The 27,014-nt window shown below is 39.0% G+C and overlaps 1 protein-coding gene across 10 annotated transcripts in view; it reads right to left on the bottom strand.

The window, feature by feature from the left end:
- Window positions 1–27,014, bottom strand: part of CLOCK (clock circadian regulator) — a 65,547-nt gene extending 38,533 nt beyond the window's left edge. For 3 of the 10 annotated variants that reach the window (XR_009277605.1, XM_058838189.1, XM_058838199.1), the window contains exons 1-2: window positions 26,760–27,014; window positions 16,706–16,807 (exon numbers count right to left, since the gene is read on the bottom strand). The gene's annotated coding sequence lies outside the window, so the exon portion shown is untranslated. Of the gene's footprint in view, window positions 1–10,113; window positions 10,292–16,705; window positions 16,808–26,146; window positions 26,287–26,759 lie in introns of those variants that run through there. The other 7 variants (XM_058838190.1, XM_058838196.1, XM_058838191.1 and 4 more) reach the window with 7 other exon arrangements.

Below are 27,014 nucleotides of genomic sequence, written 5' to 3'. Positions count from 1 at the left end.
GAATTTCTGGGGTTTTACTCTAGTAGGACATTATACCATAATTAGGGCAAGCAGAGATCCAGCCATTATTTCCTGCCCAGAATAGCACATCACTATCACTCATATTTTCCATTTTGCTTTTTGGTTCATTGGATTACTTCCAGCCCAGCCATTTTTCTCTTTACCTTCCTCTTTTTTGGAGGTGGAGTAGAGAGGAGAAGAGGAAGAATTTGGTACGGTTTAGTTTCTCTCCAGGAACCATAGTATTTTGTAGAGCAGGAGATTTTTAGACAGGTAAACCATAACCATCTGCTCTCTAATCACATATACTTTGGTCTAGTAGAACAACCAAGCAGGTTTCAAGGTAGTTGCTCCTTTGCTTGCAATGGTATATACATCAACAGACAGCAAAATAGGGTAATGACTTATCAATCTTTTCTTGCTAATCAAAGGCTGTCTGTGAAAATACTATGTTTTTAAAACTGATATGTCACCTTTTTTACCTTAAAAAAAAGGGGGACCACTGGGAAAAAAAATCAAAAGGCAGGGCTAAAAGGAACTTCAAGGAATATCGCTCAAACTTTGCAGCTGAACAGGTTATTCCAGTAGCTGGGAATAGTCACATATTTTGGTCTGTGCTTGTGCAGAAGAGATCCTAGAAATGTCATTTTCTGAGACAGAACACACCATAGCAGCAGGTGTTCATCTTCCAGTGCTTCACAGGACAACTGATGAGAGGGCTGCTTTTAGCATGGATGGATCCCAGATGGCTTTTAATAGGAAAACTTGTGAGTGGCCATGAGTAGTCATGGGGATGAGCAGCTTCCTTAGGTCGACCACCTTTTCAAGGACTACTGAAGGATACATAATGGAGAAAGTGCAGCTGAACGGGAGACCAGTGGTGTGGGTTGCCATTACCTGAATGGCAGCCTCATGTCTGCTACTGAAGGACTTTAGGGAAGAAGATAGATTAAGTCCAAGCAGTCTATAGGAGAGATTAAATCCCTGTTAGAAGGACTGTTATGGTAGTAATTAGTGATATCACCGATTTAGTTGAGTTATAATGACATTTGAAAGAGTGCATACTATCTACGTACCATCGTACACAGCCCACAACAGCTAGAAGAGGCTACAGATCATCTTGAGTAGCAGGAAACATGACAAGAGAGGTAAAGAGAGGTTAGCTTCTTAGAAATGGTTTGTCACACAGATGTGCCCTGGTCTACTCCCTGACAAGGTAATGGACCTAAACAAGCTGTTCAAACAAATTTGCTCAAAAATCACTGCAAATAATATCTTCATAGAAACATGCATTTTGAGGATTACAGGAAAAAGCAATTCTCTCCTGCATGCTTCATGTATTAGACTGTCCCACCACCAGGAGAGAGATTTCTCTAGGACTATCACTCCTCTGGCCAGGGGGTGCTCCCTGCTTGACCAGCTGTTCTGCAACCTCCCTTCTACCCTTCTCTGCAGTCTGTATCTCCTTCTCCTTACGCAACAGAAATGGCCCCATAGCTCCCCCCCGATGCAGTGCAGCTCCTAATCTTGGTCCAGACTGCAACGAAAATGCATGCAAGAAAGCTCTATTAAGCCTCAGACCTTTACCTGGGCTACAGTGATTACACACTGGTGGAGTTTGCAGTCCTGAGGGATGTGAATCAGGTGAGCAGCAAAGCTGGGCCTCTGGAGCTAGCCAATATGAACACCAGGGAAACGGCCCTCAGGGACAAGGGACAGCAACAGAGCTGGCAGATCTGTAAGGATGTCCTCCACAGAGTACAACAGCTATATGATCTCCAGGCACCAGAAATCAGGCAAGGAAGGCAAGAATCTAACAAGGATGAGAAGGGACTGCTGGTCAAACTAAAGGGCATAACATAAATGCATCCCTCTATTCTGTCCAAGGACAGGTACCCCAGGAAGAGTATAGGGACACAGTCCAGTTCTAAAGGGATGGGATGAGGAAGGCCATGGTGAAGCTGCAGCTGAACTTGACAAGGGATGCAAAGAATAACAACATCCATAGGTATATTAACCAGAAAAGGAAGTTCAAAGAAGGAGTACACACCCACTAAACAAGGCTAGTAAAACTGGTAATAACAGATGAGGAGAAGGCTAAGGTACTCAACAACTTTTTTAGCTTCAGTCTTGGCTTGCAGCCTCTCTTACCATACTTCTTGAATGGATGGACTGCACAAGAGAAACTAGAGGAACAAAGTCCCTTCAGTGGTAAAGATCAGATTCATCATCACCTGAGGAACCTGACTGTACGTAAATGCATGACACCTGATAAGATGCATCCCAGAGTTCTGAGGGAATTGGTTCGTGTATTTGCACAGCCATTCTCTATAATATTTGAAAAGTCATGGCAATCAAGCTAAGTTCCAGGTGACTGGAAAAAGGGAAACCAGATGATCTTTATGGTGCCTTCCAACCTAAACTATTTTATGACACATTCAAACCTGGCCCACACTCATCCATGTACCCCACTGATCTGGTCTCTGACTCACCAAACTGACTTCTCAAAACACCCTCAGACCTGCCACCTCACCAGGAATTCACCAGCAATCTGGGCTCTTTGCCTGAGCCTGGCTTCCCTCCAGCTCCCTGGGGGTGACCAGGAAAGCACTCAGCTGGTTGCCAAGTATCTAATAATTGGTCCTTGGTGTTATGTGCCTCCATCAAATTACTAACAGAAAAGAACAGTGATACAACAAAAATTTTCAGAGTCATGAGTGAACAAGTTCCCCAAATCAGAAAAACAAAACGGACAATAAAAAATAGTACAAACCCAAGTTTATAAGATAAATTTGAAAGGCAGCATTTAATAACCTAGCCATCAGAAACAGCTGGTATTCTTCTATAGTCTCATTTAAAATACTTTCTCAGTAATTTGTACACACAGTTTCTTATGAGAGATTCCCTTCCTTCAATAACAAATCTGTAAGAGTAACAGAAATAATGTTTGCAAATCAGTCTATACAAAAAAAGACAGTGGCAACATGTTATGATCCCACTTGCTCCCATTTTTTTAAGGCTCCACCCTTCCTTGGCTCTCACTGGAGGTGTGCACCCCTTTAGCTCTGGTCACACAGTGAAGTAGATTTGTGAAATTATGTGTTTAGAAGAATGCACATATCACATAGTTTTAATAAGAACAAAATAATACAGATTGTATCTTAAAAGTGTGGCTCCATCTACCTTTGAAAATTGGCACAGCTAAGAAACAATACCCCTCTACAAAGAGCAGGGAGCTCTAAGCTACATCTCCCACTCCTGGTTCTGTAACATGGTACCCTGGGTTAGACTTGAGTATGTGTTGTGTTTGCACATCTAAAATACAATATGGATTTCATAACCAAGTCTGGCTTAAAAGCACGCCTACTGTTTCTTTAAATGGTGCTTAACACAAAACCAGTACTTCATAACAGGAGTTTAGGTCCAGAGAAGCTAATTACTAACCTGTTAGTGTTACAATTCAAAACGGAAAACTATCACATCCCTGTGTAAATCTTCATTTCCTTTAACAGAATTCTGGGAAGATACAACCTGCAGTCAGCTAGCCAGCTGAAGAACAGATCCTAAATTGACGCTCACTGTGCTGAAGAAAAAAGTGCTATAGATGGTTTAAGATCTGCAGTCTGCTATTCTCTAACAGGACCCATCTAAACTTGGTACATTTCACAATGAACAAATAAAACGAAGCTTCCTTCTTCCAGCCTCTTAGATGGAATTGAGAAGGTAGACAATTGACAAGTTTTTTTCCGCAGCTCAAAAGGTGAAAAAATTCCACACGCATATTCTAAAGTTTAAATTCCCACTGAATATAACAACTATCCCACAAAATTATTACTACATACAAATAATTTTTTTTCTACAGAATAAAGTTACCAGACAACAAAAAAAAACATCTTCACTTGATGATTTCTCAATAAAACAGAAATTTAAAGAAAAAACTTTAAAATACAGTACCAAGATATCTCTCCTGGAGTTAAAAACAGTTTGAAATAATGAATCCAATTAAAAACATGCATATTTATGAAACTGAGCATTATGAATTTTAGATGTTTTGTAGCAGACAAACATTAGTTTAACAATCAATTTTTCTAAAATAGTTTGTCACATTTTCATCAAAGCAAAAATACTACAAAGAAACCTAACAAATCAAACCAAAGGAGAAAAATGTATTAAACATTTCATTCCTATACTTGAAAATAAATATAACTCACCAAGAAATGAGACAGATCAGAGGTTTTCCTCTACCCCAATTATAAAAGGGAAGAATGACTAGATACAGAAAATCAACTACTTTTTGAAACCTGTCCTGGAGAAAATTAATTATCAATTTCAACAGACATAATTATTACACATTCAAAGCAAGATAACACCAAGGAAATTCTTCTTCTAGTCCACGCAAAATTTCTGTTTAGTGCTGATATAAATGCAGGCTTAAGTTTAGAAAATGAGACTTTATTCTTATTACTACTGCAACAACGCTCAGCTATCTACCTCAATTACTCTTCCTGAAATACAAATGAACCTACACATTACATGAGCACTTCAACTGCCAGACTTTTAGCATGAAGCTAAGTCTTAAAAGGTGGGAAAAGAAGCTAAAAAGAGATTATGAAATTCATACAAATGAATCTTTCTAGAATTCTATCCTAGACCAGAAAAAAAACACCCAAGACTTACTAGCTTTTACATTCAAATGAACACTTACACTTTTTACATAAAGAATTCTGACTAATCGAGAGAAAACGTCAGTCAGAATTTCATGTTCTGTTCTTATTATGCCATTCTAAAACTTTCAGAAATCAAGTAAGTCAACAGTTGGCCAAGAGGGTCTGCAAGAAGTTATGCAAATGATTTCTGCACTCAATGCCTTTATCACAGAACAGGTCAGGCTGGGAGGGACCACAGTGGGTCATCCCATCCAACCTTCCTGCTCTAGCAGGGTCATCCTGAAGCACAGGGTTGTGTCCAGACAGTTCCTGAGTACTTCCAGTGAGGGAGACTCCACAGACTCTGGAAATCTGTTCCTGTGCTCATTCACCCACACTAAAGTTCTTCCTCTCCTGGTGAACTTCCTGTGCATCAGTTTCTGCCCACTGCTGCTTTTGCTACTGCTTGGCAACACTGAGAAGAGCCTGGAATCATCCTCCCAGCACTCTCCCTGCAGAAGAGAGATGCTCCAATCCCTCAACTGTCTCTGTCGCCCTCCACTGGACCTGCTCCAGGAGCTCCATGTCTCTCTTGCCCTGAGGAGCCCAGAACTGGACACAGCACTCCTGATGTGCCTCACCAGGGCTGAGTAGAGGACCAGGATCCCCTCCCTCAGCCTGCTGGCAATGCCCTTCCCAATGCAGCCCAGGACACCACTGGCCTTCCCATCCGCACGGGCACATCGCTGGCTCATGTAGGAGAGTTTGTTTCCACCAGGACCCCGAGGTCCCTCCCTGTACAGCTGCTTTCCAGCAGGTCAATCCCCAGCCTGTGCTGGTGCCTGGGGTTACTCCTCCCCAGGTGCAGAACCCTGCACTTGCCTTCACTGGATTTCCCTTCTGCCCATCTCTCCATCCTGTCAAGGCCCTTCTGAAGGGCTGCACATCACTCTGGGCTATTGGCTGCTCCTCCCAGATTTGTGTCATCAGCAAACTTGCTGAGGATGTCTCTGCCCCTTCAGCCAAGTCATTGATGAATAAGTTAAACAATTCCCAATACTGAATTGTGGGGGACACCACTAGTGTCAGGACTCCAGCCAGACCCTGTGTCACTGATAGCGACTCTCTGTGGTCAGCCAGCTCCCAATCCATCCCAGCATCCACTTACCCAGTCCACAGTTCCTGAGTTTGCCTACAGGGATATTGTGAGAGACGGTGTTGAAAATCTTGCTTAAGCTGAGGTTCAAAAATAACCACTGCTCTCCCCTCACCCCTCCAGGTAAGTTGTTTCATCATAAAAGGCAATCAGGTTGGCTAAGTATGATTTACCCTTAATGAATACATGCTCCTGATCACCTTCTTGTCATTCACATGGATAGAGATGGCCTCCAGAATGAGACACTCCATCACCTTTCCAGGGATTGAGATACAGTCGACTGGCCAATAGCTCTCTGGGTTCTCCTTTCTGTCGTTTCTGAAGATCAGTGTGACATTTGCTTTCTTCCAGTCCTCAGGTACTTCTCCCGATTGCCCTGACCTCTCATGAGCAGCCTCATTATGGTGTCCACCACCTCACTTAGCACTTGTTGATGCAATACATCAGGGCCTATGGACTTGTGAATGTTCAGTTTACCTGGGTAGTCTCTAACCTAATGCACCTTGACCTCCTTGAAGGAAAGTTTTCCTCCAACATTCCTTAACCCTGGTCTCTTGAGTCAGGTATTCCAGAGAGCTGGTTTTGTCAGTGAAGACCAATGCGAAGAAAGCGTTAAGTGTCTCCACCTTCTCTGTATCCTCTGTCACCAGGGTCTCCTTCCATTTAGTAAGGGGGCCTCATTATCATAGGTTTTTTGTTCTTTTGTTATTTATGTATTTGAAGAAGCCCTTCTTGTCGTCCTTGACATCCTCGATCAGATTTAATTCAAGGTGGGTCTCGGCCCTTCCTGTCTTGTTTCTACTTTGACAGGCACTCTATACTGATTCCAAGCATTCTGCCCCTGCTTCCATCTCCTGTGTATTTCCTGATTACACCTGAAAAATGACAACAGTTTTTTTATTCAGTCATGCAGGTCTCCCACCCCCTTTGTCCAACTTCTTGCTCCTTGTTCCTGATCCTTAAAGGAGTCATGTTTGAATATCAACCAGTTCTCTTGGACGCCTGTTCCCCTGGGATTCTTTCAAGAAGATCCCTGAAGAGGCAAAAGTTAGCTCTCCTGAAGTCCATGGTTGTAATTTTACTTGCTGCCCTGCTTCATCCTCGCCCTTTATGGTCCATTAAGGATATAGCTTCTGAGTCTTAAATCACTTTTAAGGAACACCAAATTATATCATCTACTTACTCCTTTAAGATACAATTATCTAGCACATCCAGAAACATGTTTCTGATTTTCAGTTATGCCCACATGAAAAAGTGATGGAGGGGTCAGAGGGGAACTGGCACACCATGCCAGACAACTAAGTAAAATTAACTCAAGGGATTTTTGTAGGTGGTTTTGGATTTTGGGGGTTTTTTTGCTTGTTTTGTTTTGCCCTTTTTTCTTTGGTTGGTTGGTGTTCTTCAAATAGGAGACAAAGACTTATTCCTAACTTGTGGTCAGGGTATTTACCTAGAATATGGGAGAAGTAAGATTAAGTACTTCCTCCGAATCTGTCCACAGATGAAGAACTACCACATCAAAAATACCAAGAGCAATACACACAGACCACACAGGTAGCTACACGGCTACAGAGACCATGCACTTCACACCCTAACAGCTACTTATGTTTGCAAGCACTTTAACCAATCTTCTTGATCAAGCCAAAAGTTTGTGTAATGTTAGCCTTTGATCATTACTCTGACCACTCATTTCCATGGCCGCATTAAATTCCCTCTCTTCAGCTAATGTTAATAAGTGATCAGCCAACAAAGCCTAAAACTGGTCCAGCCCCAAACTAACCCAAATGTTGTTTCATTCAACTAAATCAACTACATTTGCTTCACCATATGACTGCTCAAAAGCTGTGTTGGCACAGGGGAAGGAGCAAATCACCAGGTTAGACATCTTTTGGCAAGACTGGCATTTCATGCTGACCTACACCACGTGTTAAATCACAACCAGAGAGCAAAATCAGGAAAAACAAGATTCAAATTTGTGCTCAAAGAAATGAGCATTGTAGTTACTACTTGACAAGCCTGCATCATATTTAAATAAAACATCATTACTCTCCCATGTGCTGTTGCCTCTCACATGACAATCCATGGCAAACTAAAATTCTGGGCAAAATGCAACTTACTCTTATATACTGATCTAGACTCATGGATATGAAAACAAACCCAGAACTCAGCCTTAAAGTCAATGGGAATCTCAAGCAAAATGTAAATACATATATACCTGATGTGTTGCTTAGCTGTCAACTTATTTATCAAACAGCATGTTAATTAGCATCAACTTGGACAGTTTTAGGATGATCCTCAGTACAGATACTTATACAAGGATATTCCTTTAAATTAATAATCTGAAACTAAGAAAATTTGATGAATGATTTATACCAACAGCAGCTATTTGTAACACTTACAACGGATCAGGTATACCAAATGGACATAATTTTTAAAAACTGACAACGGTTGCTAACACCAACACCCAAGAAGATATGACAGGTGCTTCAGAAAGCTAACATTTTATCTGAAACTTAATTATCTATATCACACAGAAATGCATACATGTAAGTAAAATACTTCTAAAAATATTTAGTGCTAGTCATCACTTTATTTTTCACAAGTTGATTGCACAATCCATGATTTGTGCAGCTGTGGAAGTGCTTCTGGTGCCTAAATTTCCCAGCATGGGTGACTCATGCACGGCTAAATTATTCTGTAAAGCTTTTGTGAAGAGTGGACTGTTTGCCTGCCTGAAAAATGGAGTAGGCAGTGTACTTCACCGGAAAGCATCTTCAAAAAGAAAGAAGTGAGACTTCACATTTCCAAAAAATGAGACAGTTGGAACATTTTAAACTACAACTCTGAAGTGCAGCCCAAGTCAAAAATTACCAAACAAGCAACTCCTCCTCCCAACCTCCACCCACCACTTTCCCCAGAAGTCCTGCAAATCATTTTGGAGGCCACAAAGTGGTAACAAAAGGAAAATGAATGAGGTAGCTGAAAAAAGCAAAAACAAAACATGGGAAGCACTAGGGGATGGTCATTTCAGTGTATTTCCACTGTAAGAGAAGAGCAGGTTTGGGACCACTTGATGAAACTGAATAGCCACAAGCCTACAGGACCTGAAGAGATGATGTTGCCATGGCACCCTCCATCATATTTAAAAACTTATGGCAGTCAGATGAAAACCCTGTTGACTAGAAAACAGAAATATCAGTCCTATTTTTAAAAAAAGGGAGAAATGAATATCTGAGGAGACACAGAACAATGAGCTCAACCCTGTGCCTGGGAAGATCATGGAAGCAATTTTAAGGTACATACAACACAAGGAGGTGATCTAAGACAGCCAGCACAGCTTTACTAAGGGTAAATCATGCCTGACCAATCTGGTGGCTTTCTACAATGGAGCAACAGCTGCCAAGGTTAAGATCAACCAACGTACTCTAATTAAATTTCTGTAAGGTTTTTGACAGGGTCCCACACAACATCCCTTTCGCCAAATTGGAGAGACATTTAAATAGTTTAAATTAAAAGGTTTAAATGGTGGACGATTGGAGGGAAAACTAACTGGATACATGGACACCACCAGGGAGCTGCGGTCGATGACTCTATGTCCAAATGAAGGCCAGTGACAAAGGGTGACCGCATCCAGCTCTCAGTTCCTCAACACAAGAAAGACATGGACCTGTTAAAGCAGGCACAGAGGAGGCCACAAAGATGATCAGAAGACTGGAGCACCTCTCCTATTGAAGACAGGCTGAGAGAGCTGAGGTTCTTCAGCCTGAAGCAGAGAAGGCTCCACTGCAGCCTTCCAGTACTTGAAGGGGGCTTTTTAAAAAGATGAAGAGCAACTTTTTACACAAGCAGATAATTACGTAACAAGGAGGGACAGTTTAAAACTAAAGGAGCAAAGATTTAGATTAGATGTTAGGAAGAAATTCTTTATTCAGAGGGTGTTGAGGCACTGGAACAGGTTTTCCAGAGAAATGGTGGATGGTCCATCCCTGGAAGCATTCAAAGCCAGGTACAAAGCAACCTGCTGTAGTGAATGGCATTCCCTATTCATGGTGGAGGGGGACTGGAACTAGATGATCTTTAAGATCTCTTCCAAACCAAGCCTATGAGTCTATCCAAAAAAAATGTGGCAAAACACATTTCTGTATTAGCATGCTTACTATTATATTCCTACAGTTAACAAGCTTTAACAGAAGAACTTAATTTTCTAGAATTCTAGTGTCTGCCAGATCCTTCAGTTTATCCCTCAATACAACTACCTGTTATTGAAAAAACAAGCTTATTCTGTAAACAAAAACTCAACACTATACTTACAGAATTCCAGACTTTAATTTCACTAAAGAAAACACTGGAGTTACTCTTTTGTCAGAACTTTCAACAGAAGAATCTGGGCTCAACTGGAATTACAGTGATTGCAAGACTTGAGATAAAGGAGAAGCACTTCATATTACAAAGGCAAGAAGTGCCTAAACAGGGAAAGGAGACACCCCCCCTGAAAAAAACCAAAAACAAAACAAGTAAACAAACAAACCAAACCAACCAATCCAAAACAGAAACACAACCCCCAAGAAACCAACAAACCAGAAGAGTTTTGCAATTGATATAGAGAGGAAATCAATCTTGTTTTGGCTAAAGAATGAATAAAACTAAGACAAAACAAGTTCAGTTTTATTGTCCCTAGAAACTTTTGACAAAACACTCAGTAATCACTTTGGGTATAGATGCTAAGTATCTTTTTGCCACCCTGCTACACGCAAGAATCAATGGAAATGCAATCAGCCAGCATTTACTCAGTCACTGGACTTGTTCAGGTAGAAAAGATAATACATTATTGTAACAAAAGAGATAGTACTGCATGAACTAAACTGAAACAGAAATGCAGGGACAGGAAAAAGTATATAAAATCAATTCAAAATTTAATTTCATTCTACTGTAATCACTCTGCAAACATTCTTATATGGAAATAAAGGAAAAGTATTTTTACTTAATTCAAACAGCACTGAACACAACTGAATTTCTGAATATTTAGGAAACAAAGCTTAAAGAAAAATTATAGTTCAAAGTAACACTGTAACATTTAACATTTTTTAATATTCCCACAGTCTTTAAAAACATTATCTATTTATGCAGATAACAAATTTTCTCACTTTTTCTTTATTCTCCTGAGCAGTAGAAGCATGCACTCCCTCCTCTGAAACTTTCAGAGCTTGTGCTAAGCTGAAACAGCAGAAAACAAAAAATTCCTTCTTCTCATATATCAGTATCATCTTCAAAATACTGTCTCCAGTCAATTTAATTGTAAATTACACATCATTGATTAATTATGATGAGAACATTACTCCACAGGCACTGGGAATTTTTATAACGAAGGCTTTCAGATGCATTAGTCTGCATTTCAGAATGCAGACTAATTCAATGCTCACAGCAAAATTCTGTCATGTGTCTCCCATTCTTTCAAAAATCTTTTAAGATCAAGATATTGACTGAAAGACAAAATGTATCAGGAAATTCTATACCAAGTTCTTACAAACTTTGCAGCTAGAATATTTAAGATAAGAATTTTAAAGATTAGATTAAGGGTGGGGAAAACATCACAAATTCATTTTTGTATTCTGGAACTTCAGATTCTATCCTGGCACCCCATATAAACCCTACAAAGTTTCAAATGATTCCTCAAAGTTATTGCTGTGGGAACTATTAGTCCTTTTTAACATCTGTAATACTCAACAAAAAAATCATATCAACTACTTAGGACCACAGTTGCTACATTTGCATGACTTTAAACTCCCTCAGTTTTTAAACTTTTATCTTCTACAATTCTCAAGTTTTTCTTTCACAGAACAATCAGACCACATATATTTCTATGTACTAAGACACACGTTTCTGAGTGGTTATTTCCTGCCCCTCAAAGACTTCTCTGCACTCTCAAAATCCCAACATTAAGGAAAGTTCCCAAAATTACAATCAGGTTTTATTTAATTCCCTTCTGCTCAACACATTGCAAGAATTGTTTCATAGGCCTAGTGGCCTATAAAACACTGGTACTGACGAAAGGGATACCGAAGTTATCAATATGCACAGGAAATCCTGAAATTAACATGAATTTTACATTCAAACCATATACTAACAGGGACTGAAAACATCTGTATTGCATTTAAGCACACATTAAAGATTGAAACAGTTTATTTATACAAAACACATTATAAATACACAGACAGAGCACTTCAACATAACAGTGAAATATTCTTAAGGCAAGATTACTTAAAATAATGAGGAGTCTTCAGAGCTTACTGGCTTACAACTCACACTTTGACTCAATTTTTTTCTTCATGTTAAATTGAGGCTTACATCTCAATTTTGAACAAATTAAATAATACACCAATAGCTTTATTGTTTTTATTAAAGCCAGTTATTTTTTTCAGTTTTAAAATGCTGCTGCTACTTATGCTGTTACATGCTTAATAGTTTGGGGTGGATTTTAATTATTATGTTAAAAGACTGTAGGTTTAAACATCCCTATCAACAGAGATCTTAATTAAATGAAGGAAATTATTTAGAAAAATTGCTGACAGCCAAAGTAGATATTCTGCAAAGATGTAATAAACAAGAAATATAGCTGAATTTAGTCTTAATTACTGGCTTACATATGTGGGATATTATACTACAGTTAAGCATGCAATATTCTTGGGAAACTCTGAACTTAAAATTAAACAGGGCAGATGGAGAGTACTCTTTCAACTGCTATTTCAAGATTAAATGATTTAACACCAGCACCTAAATATTACTTAGATTTTCAACACCTTAACAACTGAGGAATTCATTCCAGGCAGGAAAAAAAAAAAGGTCTGTCATGACTCATGACAGCTAAGGCACAAAAAAGGATAATAACTGCAAAAACCTGCAAAGACCATCTCTTTTTCATTTTTTGTCTTGCTCTTACTTAATGACTGCCATAAAACACTGGCCTTGGGGTTTTATGAATGCAGATGAGTAGCTCAAGCAAAACATATGGGGTAGGAAGCATACATATTTTCAAATACCGTAAAAAATCACAAAATGAAAGAAATCAGAAGACTCCTCTGTTAAACAATTTAAAAATATAATCATGGAAAAAACCCAAACTAATCCATCAGAATTACAAAAGGCAGCTACGATTTAGTCATCTGAACCACTGTCATCTGTAGTATTTATGTGCTTCATCAATGGTTTATATTAGTAAAATTGAAAAGAAGTATTCCTGGCACTTTAAAATTTTTCTGAATCAGCAGCCAAACTTATGGCTGGACTTGTAGCATAGGTACATATCTTAGAGGTTCACTGCCCTCATCTACTGACCTATAACCGAAGTGAACAACTATGGCTCTGTCCCCATTAGAAAGTAATCTGAAACCGTACAAATGGATCAGTAGATCAAAGCAGCTGGTGCTGACACTCCTATGCTAGCTGTTCAAGAGGGTTTATTTTGGATTAGAATTCATCTGGTCTCCAGAAGCAAACATCACTATCACATGGACCATTCAAATTTTCCCAGGAATTTCATGATGGATGCAGAACTCCATGTCCCCAGTAGAGACAGAAGAGCACTCTGCACCTGCAGCAGAACTCAGAGACTAGTTTTCTGAGAAATTAATGTAGTTCAAACACACTGAGCCAGGCAAGTGTTATGGGGAGACAATAGTGAGATTTTCTCCAAAGCAGTTTAAATCATCCAAAATACAACTGTAATGCATATGTCAGAGTTAAACCATACCTTTTCAAACCAGACTAATCAACAGAGATGTCACATGACAAACAGAATACTTGATCACACTGAAAGACTCCAGAAAAATTCTGCAAGCATTCTTCATAATGCCTCACAATTGAAAAAGAAAATAATGATAAAATACCATCTATTGACATCCACAAAAAAATTATTTTCTCTGTGCCAGAATTCAACAGAAAATACAAATCTAGATATTCCTATACCTTAGACTTAATTTCTCTTTTCTTCGCTTATTTACTTCATTTATGTCCTGTTTTCTCATTTCAAATATTTTACTTCTCTTCTTGTTTCTACCTTATTTCTTTAATTTATTTCTCTCATATTTCTCTCATTTATTTATTAATTTCCTCCTATTACCTGTGCTATTAAGTACAGTAAGGGAAAAGTAAATATTCTTGCATCTCTTCTTTTTTCCCTGGAAATTCAGATAGTATAGTCTGAGACAGGTTTGTAAGCACTACTACTGTGATTTAACTTGCTCAAACTCAAAATTTAAAAAGGGCAAAGATTATCATGAGTTTACTTCAATTACTCAAATCGATCTCTAAATCCCGTGCTAACCAACTATGGGAATTGAGAAAAATCAGATTAATGACACAGGAATATTAGTCTACTTTAAGATTGAAATTAGCCTGGTTCTAAACATCATCTCAGAGCCAGCCACAGGAACAAAAGAATACTAAGGGAAGTTAATCAAGAAATTTATGGAATACAAGAACTTCATTAAAGAAACACTAGATAAAATATATTTGGTGTATACACAGCTTTTTACCTTAGATGTAAAGCCAGGAATATATTACTTAATCTCTGCCTTTTTTTTTTTCTGGGCTATGTTATTTATATAATAACTTAATCCTCTAGATTTTAGGTTATATGCCAGAGTTTCTCCTAGAACTCTAAGTTACAAATAGGATTTTTTAAATCCTTTTTTTTCACACACAATTAATTCATTGGTTGTTTAGAATAACCAAACTATTCAGACTCACCTAGTTTCACTGACATTCAGTATACAACATCCAAATAAATTCCGAAAAGATTTTACAAATGAAAAATAGGCTTTTCTCTACATTTACTAAATTTAGATGAAAACAAAAAAATCAGATCTCTTTAGAGCAATTCCTAAAGAAAAAATGTCTTTTAAGAAAAAAAAACTCTATACAAATTTTCACACGTACATAATCTGAAAATTTTAAGTATATTGCCTTTCCATTTCAGAAAAAATATGGTCTTCATATTCCAAAAATATTACTTGAAGAGTAACATCAAAGATGCACATCACACAGATGTTTTCAAGATGCTCAAAAAAGTATTTCATAACCTTTATCCACACACGGCCTGCACTGTCCAAAAAGATCAATTTTATTATGACCTCCTGTGAACATTAGAGAGCAATATAGAGAAAAAGCAAAGAATAAAGAAAAATTAATGAAAAAAATGGACAACAGTTATGGAAATATACTGCTGAAGCAGAACTTGAAGGACCAAATCAACAGAAGATGGGTGATACAAAGAGTACAGAAGAAAATCTTCTTACTCAGTGTTTGTACCTGACACTACAATGGAGTCAAGGAGATTAGACCTGTTTACTTCTCACAGTCCAGCTAGAACATGCTCAGTAGCTCTGTCTGCTTATGACTAAAAGGATTTGGAATATATCTACCTCATCTGATTTGGACAGATGAAATGGATTTAGGAAATTCACTGAACTGGTACAAAACATATTTTCAGAAATCCATCATTCTGCCTAATGTAAGTGGGCTAGCAGAAAAAAATACTGCAGCATAACAATTTGTTTCTCCTAAAATCTGGAGTGCTTGCTTCAGCACATGCAGGTGCTTTATTTTTCCAGTGGCAAGATTTTCACTGCATTTTGCATCAAGAAAACAGTATGTTCTTCCCTCTTAACTCATTCTCAGACACAAGCTAATATTTGGTTGAATTTTAGGTGAATGAAACATAACAGACATTAAAGTCTTAGTAAATTATAAGCAACTAAAACCAAAGTTCTGGACCAGAAAGTGTCAAGCATCATTAACTACAAACACTGCTACCTGTAATTCCATTCACAACCAAGCTTTATATATGACCAAGCACCTCCAATGCATTATCAGCCACTAGGAATACAGGAAGGCTTTCTGCCAACAGGACAAAATAACCCCATCTCAGCAAGACTGACACAATGTCTGTTCTATATAAATAGACCAATTTCTTGGGTTTTTTTGACCCAGTATAAAAGCGTGTTTTGACCCAGTCAAAAAAACAACAGATCTGAAAAATAAAACCTACTTAGATAAAACATAAATATACATACATGAAGTCTACAGAGGGCCATGGCCATGATCCTCATGGATCAAAATCCCTTTGCTGCTCAAAAGATGAACCATAAACAACCAACCCTGCTGTTCTGTGGTTCTCTCTGTGTGATGCACAAAGCAATCAGCAACTTTACTGCAAGATATGACATGGACAAATCTTGAAAAGATGAAAATCTGCACCTCCTGGCCCACTGTCAGCTGGACAGTACACAGTGTACAATCAAGGAAGCAGAGAAGCAACCCTTCCATAAATGAGGTGACATGTGAACAGAAATAGTGGCACTTGAAACCATTAAGATACACTCTTCTGCTATATCCTTACATGAATGGGGTATTAAGTCATCGCAGCAAGATAAAAAAAAAATATCCAAAACAACAACAACAAAAAAATAACCAAACCAACCAAAAACAAAAACAACCAATCCACAAAAACAAAAAACAAACAAACACTCAGAAAAGCAGTGAGCATGCCAGTACACACACTCATTCACTGCAAGACATCCCTGGGAGAGATATTAGTTTAGTCTCCAGAAACCACAGGGCCACCTTAGCACGCTGCATTGCCGGGGACAGTGCCTTCATAAGGTCTGGGTTTTTTCTTCCTTCTAGTTTCCAAGGCAGCTCAGGTACAGCCTAGCTGCTTCATTCCATGCTCCAGTGTACAGGATAAAAGCTTATAAAAAGCTTATTTGAAGTTTATTGTTGCCCACACACACCATTAATTTGAATCTCAAATTGAAGTGGAATGTCTACCTTGCCTGAGGTTGAAAAAGAGATGTTTCTGTTTAAAGCATTACTGTTCTAGTAGCAATAAAATCTACATACTTACTTAAATTACCTAAAAATACATTGTGCCTTGTAGAGTGGGTGGGTAGCATTAGTAGTCCAAATGTGATGTCATCTGAGTAAAAGTCTTCTTTGGCACAGTCTTCTGAAAAACAACAAAAAAATCCAGTTTAATGAAAATTAATCTGTTAAAAAAAACTTTTGGGGATGAGCCCTTGATTATTTCTGTTTTCTCTCCTGCCATTCCAGCCATTTTATATGCATCCTTAAATTGTCTAAAATTTCACTTTCCAATTTTTCTAGTCAATAGAACAATGTAAATACTCATGACGGAGAACTTCAACATTGCACACCACCTAAGACAGCTCTGAAATCCGAACCTGCGAGACAAATGCAATAGCCCAATGGTAACATGAAATTTACAGATGAAACAATGTATACAAAACATTAATATTACAATTTTTGCATTATAATTGCTTTGGATTGCATTATGACCTTGCAGAACATCAATAATACACTATGCAAACTTCTGGAAATAAAATGCATAAATAAAATTTTAACTGTGTGTACTATGGTTCAAACAGGACACGTGAACTACCCCAGAACACAACCTGAAACTCTCAGAGAACATGGCATGCAGCACCACTAGACTCCCGTCACTAACCAAACTTCCCTCCTTTAAAAATAGTTTCAGTAAGATGTGCTAGGCAAAAGCTAACTATACAACAGAGATTTCTATAATTATATAAATACTCTACTTATTCAATGAAGAAACAGCTCTCTGCCTGCTATAGATCATAAATTCTGTATTCCTACACACCATGCTGTGTTTTAAATACACATGCACCAACTTGGTATTATCATCTAACTGATGATAATGCTGCTGGAAAAAACTACTCCTATTTAACCACTGTTAATATTTTCTATTCAGCACTCCCATGTGGCAAAGTATCTCCTTTAAGGCACACATAAATCTATTCTCTCCCATTGTATGAAAGGATAGGCCGATTTCCTTTGACATAAAATAACCAAAACAAAGTAACTTCTAAACCCCTGATATTTACCACCTTGTCCCCCAGTACATGTAACATAGAAAGAAGAAGCTGTCAGCCTGGTGAAGAACAATCCCAGTGTTTGAGGAAGATCTACTGCCAAGTCTAACGGGATAAGAAATGCAGACCATTATCACCTACGTATTTATTTTCCTAAGTGGTCAAATAAAATATTCTAAAGTTAGAAATCAATGATCTGAATCAAATACCAGTATGCAGATAAGAAATGGCAAACTATATTCTACAGAGATATACAGGAAGATTAGGTGCATTTTTTAAAAAAAAAAACTATGCCAGTTTATGAAAGATTATTTTTCATTTCTTATGTTGGCAACAAAAAGTTTAATGCAAATCAGTCTAAACCAACCATAAATCTCATTGTCTCTATAAAGGGAGTACGAATTTAACTAAAATAATTTGGCAAAGCAATTTCAGTTATTTTAGTGAAAAAAGTTTGTGATCCTTTTGATTTAGATAAAATGGTAGTATGTCACTTATCATCAATGTTAAAAAACTTCTATAGTCCCACCCTCAATTGTACTGAAATTAGTATGAAATCCTCCAACTTGTAGAAAAAATTGTGTAACAGAAGGTGACAACAGAGCAACAGGAATGCCTGAGATTAAATTTTCAGGCACAGCTGCCTGTTGTTTTGCTGCTCACTTTAAAATCAAGTTTGAGCGACAGCTAAATTTCTTAAAGGGTTAAAAAAAAATCTTAGTACCAGAATTTGTATCCTAAACTCCCTGCCAAACTGAGCAAAACAGTATATTCTCAAATCCTTTTCCTGTCTCATTTTTTTTTCTTCAGAAAAGCTAAACCCATCAATATAATTTGTAAGTTTCTATAGATCTTTTTCTTGCCCTATTTCATAAAACCTTCTAGTTATTCTTCCTCTCAATTCAGACTACTTTTCTGATTTCATTATGCTTCCCAGATCCTGCAAAGTACTTTGCTTCTTTTCCTACTAATCTGTATATTATTTGGGCTTGCTTTATGCTGTCTTTTGCTTCTCATATTACTTGTTGCTGATCTAGCTTATCGTGTTCTTAGAAATGAGAACTTGTTTAATTCACTCACTTATTAATTTGAATCCTTGTCCCCCTTTCTGAGGTCACTGTCATCATTTTCTATGTCAGTGAAATTCAGATCACAAGCTTCTCAAGGCTGAAACCCTATCTTGTTATCTATGAAACATCATGAAAAGCTCTAGGGCAGCACAAAATGTTTAGCTAAAGCTTCTGAGCTGGAAAAAAAGACTATATAAAAAACTGAAGTAGAACACTTTCATAACAAAAACATTTCCAGAAAAATATATTATATGTTAAATTGGTGAGCAGTTAAGGAACTATCAGTGGAACTACCATACTAGCTCTAAACTGCAGTTCTCAAATACACAACTGCTAGTAGTAACTTGATTACACATAATGGATGTTGCTGCTGTGGATGGCAAGAAAACTTTATTAAATCACATTACTAAATTAAAAGTGACAGGAAAGTGTGTGTGTGTGTATGTGTGTGTGAGAGAGAATCTGCATTCCTACTCTGACAGTTCTTGGAAGCTGTGATTCATGCTGCTACTTGCTTTTCTACTCACAGTAGAGGAAAACCCTGTTTCTTTTAGAGTATTTGTTGTTACTATGAAAACTACTTTAAAATAAGCACAAGTCCAAAACACCTATTTTGCAGTCTGCTATATTTTAAAAATGAACTGTTTTAATACTTGAAATCAATAAATTAAAATTTGTGAGGATTATGTCAGTTACTGAAGGCTTGACAAGCATATTTCACACTATAGAGCAGGGAATTCTCCAGAAATGAAAGCAGCACAAGCTAATAAAGTTTTTTTCACTTTTACCATTACTAAGTTTTTCTAAACCAACCAGCAGGACACCCTACATTTCTCTTCTGAGATTTGGTAAAAATCTTTAAGTTGAACATAACGAGGTAGTTTTCAGTCTGCTGTGTATTATGATAAATAGGTAATGCAAAGGCCAGACAGGAAAGAAGTCAAGAAATGCCATTCTAGACATAAATTCAGCTCCTGCTTTTCAACTCCGTGTTACAAGACAGAGGAGTGGGCTTACTGGAAATCCAGTTTGGGAAATACTGTCCTCTGTTCTTATGCTGACAGAAAATTATTTTTTATTATTATTTTGCTATAATGTTACACTACTATATTTTTGGTCCCCATCCCTTTCCAAAATTGCCCAATATTCTTCCTGTCTCCTCAAGCCCTGATGATATATACAACTCTGTTCTCCTACCCAACACAGAGCCGGTGCATGCTGAAAAAAACAGGTCAGTACCAAAATCCTATTGCATTATCTCTCTTCCAAGAGAGAGCAGTAACACATTTCTCTCTACCCAGCTTGCCCATTTTCCCAAAACCTGTGGCAACATTACAGTCTGTGATTTCCATCCCTCCTACATACATGCTTACAATTGATCAACGATTTCAAAAGTTACCAGTGAATATGTAAGGAAAGAATGAGAGAAAACAAGGAAAAAGCATAAATCACATTTTCTTAGGAAATCAGGTTTAAAAAAAGGCAACTATCTACAGATTTTAATCAAGAAAAAATTCCTACTTGTTTACTGAGCCAAGGAAATAAGCAGATTTTGGCAAAATATTTTTTATCTTTCTACAACTTCACACTGTAGGTTTCAAATTAAGCTTTGGGGAACTAAGGTCTAGGAAAGTTACCACATGAAACAAGACGGGCTACTTCTCCTAATGTATCTTACAGCTTTTGGATGACTGGTGAAAATCCAAGCATTTAACATTTCTCTAGCAATAGTAATCTGAAAAATTACATACCTTCTACCTTAGCACACCAGCAGGAGTCTACCTTCTCTGTATTCACAACCATCTTCTCAACAGCAACCTCTAAACTCTTGGAACATTGTTCTGTCAGGGTCCATGTCACTAATAGCCAAAACTCACCAGGCAGTCACTGCCATTGCATTAAACATGCAATGAAATAGCCACCAAACACTTCAAATATTCCTAAATGCCAGAAACTATTATTAACTACTTCATTAAAAACTTTACTCAACTATAAAAATGGAGACTTATGTTTTATTTATAACAGCAGCAGGATTCTCAGAATTTGAAATATTAAATTAGTTGTATTAATGTGTTTTGAAGTATCTTTTTTATTAGGCAGCTTAGTATCTCATATTATTAAGATCATAATTTAAGATGTAAAAATATATATTTCCTCAGTGTTTCTAAAGTACATTAGGAAACTCAAACAATAACCTCCCACAGGAGCCACTTCTTACAGGCCAGCCTGGCTCCTCTACGTTCTGAAATACTTGCCCCAATGAAGAAAGTGATGAAACTTTCTGGAGATCTACCAGTTCAGCAGATAATGACATGTTTACGGGATCTAGGATCATTCTTCTGTAAGCAATGGAGATACACTCACAAACTTGTGGCGCTGCAAGCTAAAAACTCTTGTAGATGAGGCCACTAGCAATACTACTCCCTACCATAAAGCACTTGAAATTCTGACATCATGCTGGATGATTAGCCCATTCCCACATATTCCTCCTTTTCTAAGTGTCTCACAGCAAGACCACTACTATGCAACATGGTTAGTAAGTTCTGCGGCCTATTCTGGCTTAATAGGCAGCACAACCTTCACTAAAACAGGGCACAAAAAGGGGATTCCATTCAAAAGGATCTACAATTCTTAAGTACCAAAGCCAGGGAGAGTTACATCATTCAGCAAGACTTTTCAAAAGTTAACAGAGGTGCAAACTATTTAAGTAACACAGCATTTTGCCTTCACCAGTTTCTGAAGGCCTAGGACGCAAGTAAGGTTTGTACTCAATCCTGGTCCCTGTCCTTGTAGTGCACATATCTAAGCTCTTCCCATCAAAGCAGGAGTAACATATTCTTTTAACACACCAGCAGGGGGAAAAAGATGTGTTCTCATTTTGTCCAGCAGCACTGGGAAGATGCATCAACTCCTAACTTTTCATTTCAGTGGCAATTTTCAGAATATGGAAGCAAAAATAAAAAGTAAAGCTTTACTCAACAGAGCAGCACCAGAAGTATAAATGCCTCTCTAGGTTGAAGGGCAGCAAACAACAGACGTAAGTCCTGGATTCATTTGTAATGGCATTCAAATTTTTAAATGGAACACAGGCCAGAATACAGGTATATATACCATCTCCTTTTCCTCCAAGAAAACAACTGGCCACGTAGATCTCTTTAGCCCAATTAGAATTTAATCATCTTGTCTGCAAGGAAAAGTGAGGTTCTAGGCTTTGGAGTTTTGTTGGCTTGTTGTTTACTTTGGGTGTTTCTTTTTTTAAAGGAGACACAAACAAAACCTCTTCCTCCTCACTCCTCTGTGCTTCTGAACAAAAGGGAGAGTCACCACAGCGTTTTGGTCGAGATCCAATTCCATAGGTGTGCCTGAGGTGTGGTTTGAACATGCCTTTGAACAAGTGAAGGCCTAATTTACAGATTGCCTAATTTATGAATAGTAAACAGATTCAGATGCCAAGATGCTCTGTTGTGATAAGATTCTAGAAGATGTGAATGAGAACAAAACTTCAGTGTTCAACTTTGGAAAACTTTACTAGTGAAAACCTAGAAACTCCTAACATGGACACAAATTTTATTTGGGGCTAGACGCACAAAATCCATCTAAATAAATTTTGACTCTTCCATATTATTTTATGAATCTGGCCATATATCAAAATAACATACATCAAAAACCATCTCAGAGGTACCTGCAAATATCCTTTTTAGTGGAACTCTAGAAGGACCTCTACAGAAGAATATCACATATATTTATTTTGAAAATCCACTTTAATTGGATCTGTCTTATTCCAACTGTTTTCTTCTGTTTTAACAACAGGATAATAGTCTAACACCATTTATCTTGTGGTACCAGGCTGTCCTGATTGGTAAAATGACATTGGCTTCAAAACTGAAGCCTTCTCACACACTCTGAGATTATCAAACATACAGTTTTAAGAACAAAACACTGAAGTAGGCACATTTATGCCTAATCTGGCTACATTTTAATCATGAATATGAGGAATGCCCATAGTATATCTACTAAGCTTCAAGGCATCACACTCTAAGTCATTATCAGCCTTGAATTTCATATATATAACTAATTTTTAAGGATCTATATTTAATAAAATATTAATACTATTAGTGATGATTTCATAATATAATTCAGAACATTAGTACAGAATAAGGAAACTTATTCAGTGATTTTAATGACAAAATGTAATAGTTGGAAAGAGTCCAACAGTTGGAAAGTCTGCAGCTCTAAACTGTTGAAAGAATGTGTGAAGCCTTGTTATTTCCACATAATATTAAATATATGACAACCACAGGGGACCAAAACGTTTTATGTATATGATTATATATTCTAGAAGTGGCTACAATAAAGAATTTATAATATACACAAAATGTATGGTAAGAGAAGACTAAGACTATAAATTTAAACTCAGGGGTGAGGTATGCCAAAATTGAAGTGGCTTTTACATGACAAAGGAATTTTGTGGCAGCAGTAGGGATAGAGAATTCAATCCTTCAGGGCAGCCACATTAACCCTGAGTCTCCTTTCTCTTCCGCGATTTTGCATTTCACATCTTTTTAAGTCCTACAACAAAAAAAACAGTGTAATGTCTGTCAGAGTTTCAAATTATTATAGATTCCCACTGAGTTAACAAAATAATCAACTATACTAGTAAGTTCCTTTCCCCAGGTGGACCATCCACAGAAGTGAATCAGGTACCTTCCTAATGGATATAGACAAATTTGCTTGTGCCAGAGTTACAGATAGACACTGAGATCTTTTATTTCAGATTCTGCTAAGGGATAGAAGGTGTGCTTCTAACACATATTTTTATTCTGAAAGACCACTAAATCCAAAATATTAATACCAACGCTACTAACAATAATTCAGTATTAGCTTAAGATGAGAGAAACAGTTGAATGGTTTGGCCACTATCCGTAGCCTCACACTTTTTTTCTCCTCTAGAGATAAAGCTACTCTGTTCTCCCAACAGCCTGGTGACTCGCCTGGTCTTGTGCCACCCCTTCAGTGGTGAGCCAGTTCATTAACACTGAAAGGTTAAAAATACTTTGCAAAGTAAATGAACAGAAAGTTAGAATGAAAAGAACAATCGCTACTGACTTTGCTATGCCACTACCTACTAATATCACCATTCCTCAGAAACAGCTCTACATCTGCTTTCTCATTTGGCCTTCACAGTTTGTAGCACTCATAGGGCAGCTAGTACTTTAAAAAGGCTGAAACGCTAACATGAACTTTGCTTCACTTCAGATATCTACCAAAGTCTCTGACTCCAGAAAAACTAACGCATTACAACGTGATGAACAGGCACCTTTCAGCTGTAATTCCATTTCTTCTGAATTATATTTTGTATTTTGCATTAAATACTGTATTAGGATACTAATTTTCTACTCTAAGAGGAGAGCTATCCATAGTCTTCATCTATAAAACTAAGCTGAAACCATGAGACACTGACAACAAATTATATGTATCTCCTGAAGGAAAGCGTAGATAAAATAAGAAGCTGCTTTCAAATGAGGAAATTACCTAGTGAAGAAAACTGCATTTTTGATGCACAACCATTTTCAACACAAGTTTACTAGTTTATAATAAAAAATTTGTAACTTTCCAAGTTGATAAAAACCTTTCATATAAAGAACATGTGGAGAAGGTAGGGCCAATATCTCTACTACTATTTCATAGCTTCAACTTTTTGCAGAAATTTAACAGAAGGGAAAAAAAGCAAAAGCACAAAGCTCTTAAAAAAGCAACAATTTCTTTTGCAAGACCAATCCAACCACGAAGATTCATGACTTCTGTGAAATTCTATACTAAGAAGCTAATTAACCAACACTACAAATTAAATTTAATGTAATTACCACTCAGTTTTAAATTGCTTAGTACAAAGAGAGTAAAGTTAGCTACAGCAGAAGTTTTGGGGTCCGTAGAAGAGCATTAGTAATGAAAACACTCTGCTTTCCTCACCTTCTTTTATTTTGCCTAAACATGTTAAACTTTTCCACGTAAGAACATGAAGCGGAAGAAATAAAAAACAAGACATGGCTGAATGGCACCTTAAACTATTAAATATCAACCCGGAAGTTTGGGGTTTTTTTCCCTGTTTGAATTGTTTGTTAAGAAGCAGTAACCCTTGCCTTACCAACAAAGTTCTCAGACAAAATTGCCATATTCTATGAAAAGAACCTAAACCATGTACATTATGTCTGGTAATCTGAAAGCAGTGTCTGTAATGAGTTTAAGGAAGTGTCTTAAGTGGATACATATGAAAATTAAGAGTTTAATTTAAAAAAAATTAAAACACAGAGTTACTTTTAAGTAGAATCCTCACAATCAAATGCTGTCCAATTTCAAATAACAGGTCCAAACCCCACAGATATTTATAAACAAAGTCAATATTGTTTCTGTAAAACTGAATATTGTGAAACAACTGCAACTGTTCATACTGAACTCTTCCAGGACTACCACAGACGAGGTGCATTTCTAAAGTACTTCTTTCACTAGGGTATTTGCTTAAACAATCCTCTTGCCTCCTGACACACCTGTTAGCCAGAGAAATTATATAGGTTAAATATAACCACATTAAAAAGGAAAAACAAAAACACAAAACCAAGGTAGTTAATTTTACCCTGGATCATTTCCTCAAGCTAGTTATAGGACACAATTCCACAAACCGTTGTGCTGTTGCAGACCTGAGGCAGGCCAGGTCTAGCCAATACTGCCACCGAAAGCACTGCTTGTCAACCAGTCATTTAAGAAGTCATTTAAGAAAAAATACCTACTTTAAGGATTTAGAGGATCAGGTTCTGTGATCGGCCACTCTGCCTCTACATGGAGTTTCATATTCCACCCAAACCATACCTGACCTTCCCTGTGCCTCTTGGTAGGTTAACTCTCACCAGCACATGAAAACAACGGCCTTACAAAAATCTCACTGCTAATGTCTGATTAGTTCACAAGCACTCCTCCTCATGGGAAAAAAAACTAACATTTCCAATTTATATCGAGGCCTAAAGCAGCTGGAATTTGAAAGTGAAACCAACCAGAAATCCTGATCCACCTTAACCCAAAAATAAAATTGGAAGTACCACGGATTTCCAGTCCCTCGTTGGTCATACTTCACACCTGTATGCACGGAGTATTTAACACAGAGACTTTAAGGCCGCAGTAATTCGAAAAAGGACCGGGGGCTACTGAGAATCGCTCAGGTTTAACGAGCGTGAGCACGCTGCAGTTATCGCAATAAAGTTATGGGAAACAAACAAAAAAAAAAACAAAAAACAAAACAAAACAAAAAAAAAAGTAAAAATAAAAAAGAAGCCTACGAAGCGCATACGCAACCCCGCAGCTCCAGCCCACCTGCCGCAGGGAGAGCGGGGCACGCTCCCGCCACCGCCCGGAGCCCGCGGCCCCGCAGAGCTGTCCCACCGCGGGGAGGGCCCGGGGCCGAGCGGGCACCGACCGCCGCCCGCCCGCCGTGCGAACACCCGCGCTCCGCAGGGGCGCCGCGGAAACCTCCCCCGCGCGTGGGCCGGCGGGGCCGGCCGCGTCTCCCCAGCGCCCGCGGGACGAGCCGCACCACGGAGCGGTGGCGGGCGGAGGTGCCGCCCGCGGCTCGACTCGGTCCGGCCCGGCCCGGCAGATGCCGGGGACTCCCGCGCCCGCCCTGCCCGGTTCGCGGGCGCGAAGCCAGGCGGGCAGCGCTCCCGACGCGCCCGGGAGTTGTGACAGGAGCAAAGTGGGTCACCGGGCCTAGCGGGTGCCCCGCGAGCGCCCCCCGCCCCCGGCCGCGGCCGTGCCCGCCCAAGGGCAGCCGCCGCACTCCCGCCCCCCGGTTCGGAGCGGGAGACACGCCGGCGCTGTCAAACTTCCACCGCTCCCCTCCGCGCCGTGCCCCCGCCTTCCCCTCGCCACCGCACACCGGGGCCCGGCGGGTCCGCCCGCACCGCCCCGCGCCGCTCTCGCTGCTCACCTGGCCCCGCGCTGCCGCTGCCCGCCTGCGTTGCCCCGGCGAGCGTCGCTCGCCGCGCGCAGCCCCGCGCCCGCCGCCCGCCGGCACTGCCTGACTGAACCTCCTCCCGCTCCTGCTCCTCCGGCGGCGGCACAGCAGCACCCGGGCCCGGGAGTCCCCCCGACTCCACCGCGCCTGCGCCGCCGAGCCCCCACCGCCGCCGGCCGCCGCGGCGCCTCGCGCCACCGCGCGTGCGCCGGCGCGCACTGCAACCCG

The sequence above is a fragment of the Poecile atricapillus genome, chromosome 4 (genome assembly GCF_030490865.1).
Source record: "Poecile atricapillus isolate bPoeAtr1 chromosome 4, bPoeAtr1.hap1, whole genome shotgun sequence".
In the NCBI taxonomy this organism is placed as follows: Eukaryota; Metazoa; Chordata; class Aves; order Passeriformes; family Paridae; genus Poecile; species Poecile atricapillus.
The sequence above is the reverse complement of the archived record's forward strand: the minus strand, read 5'-3'. Positions and strand labels throughout refer to the sequence as shown.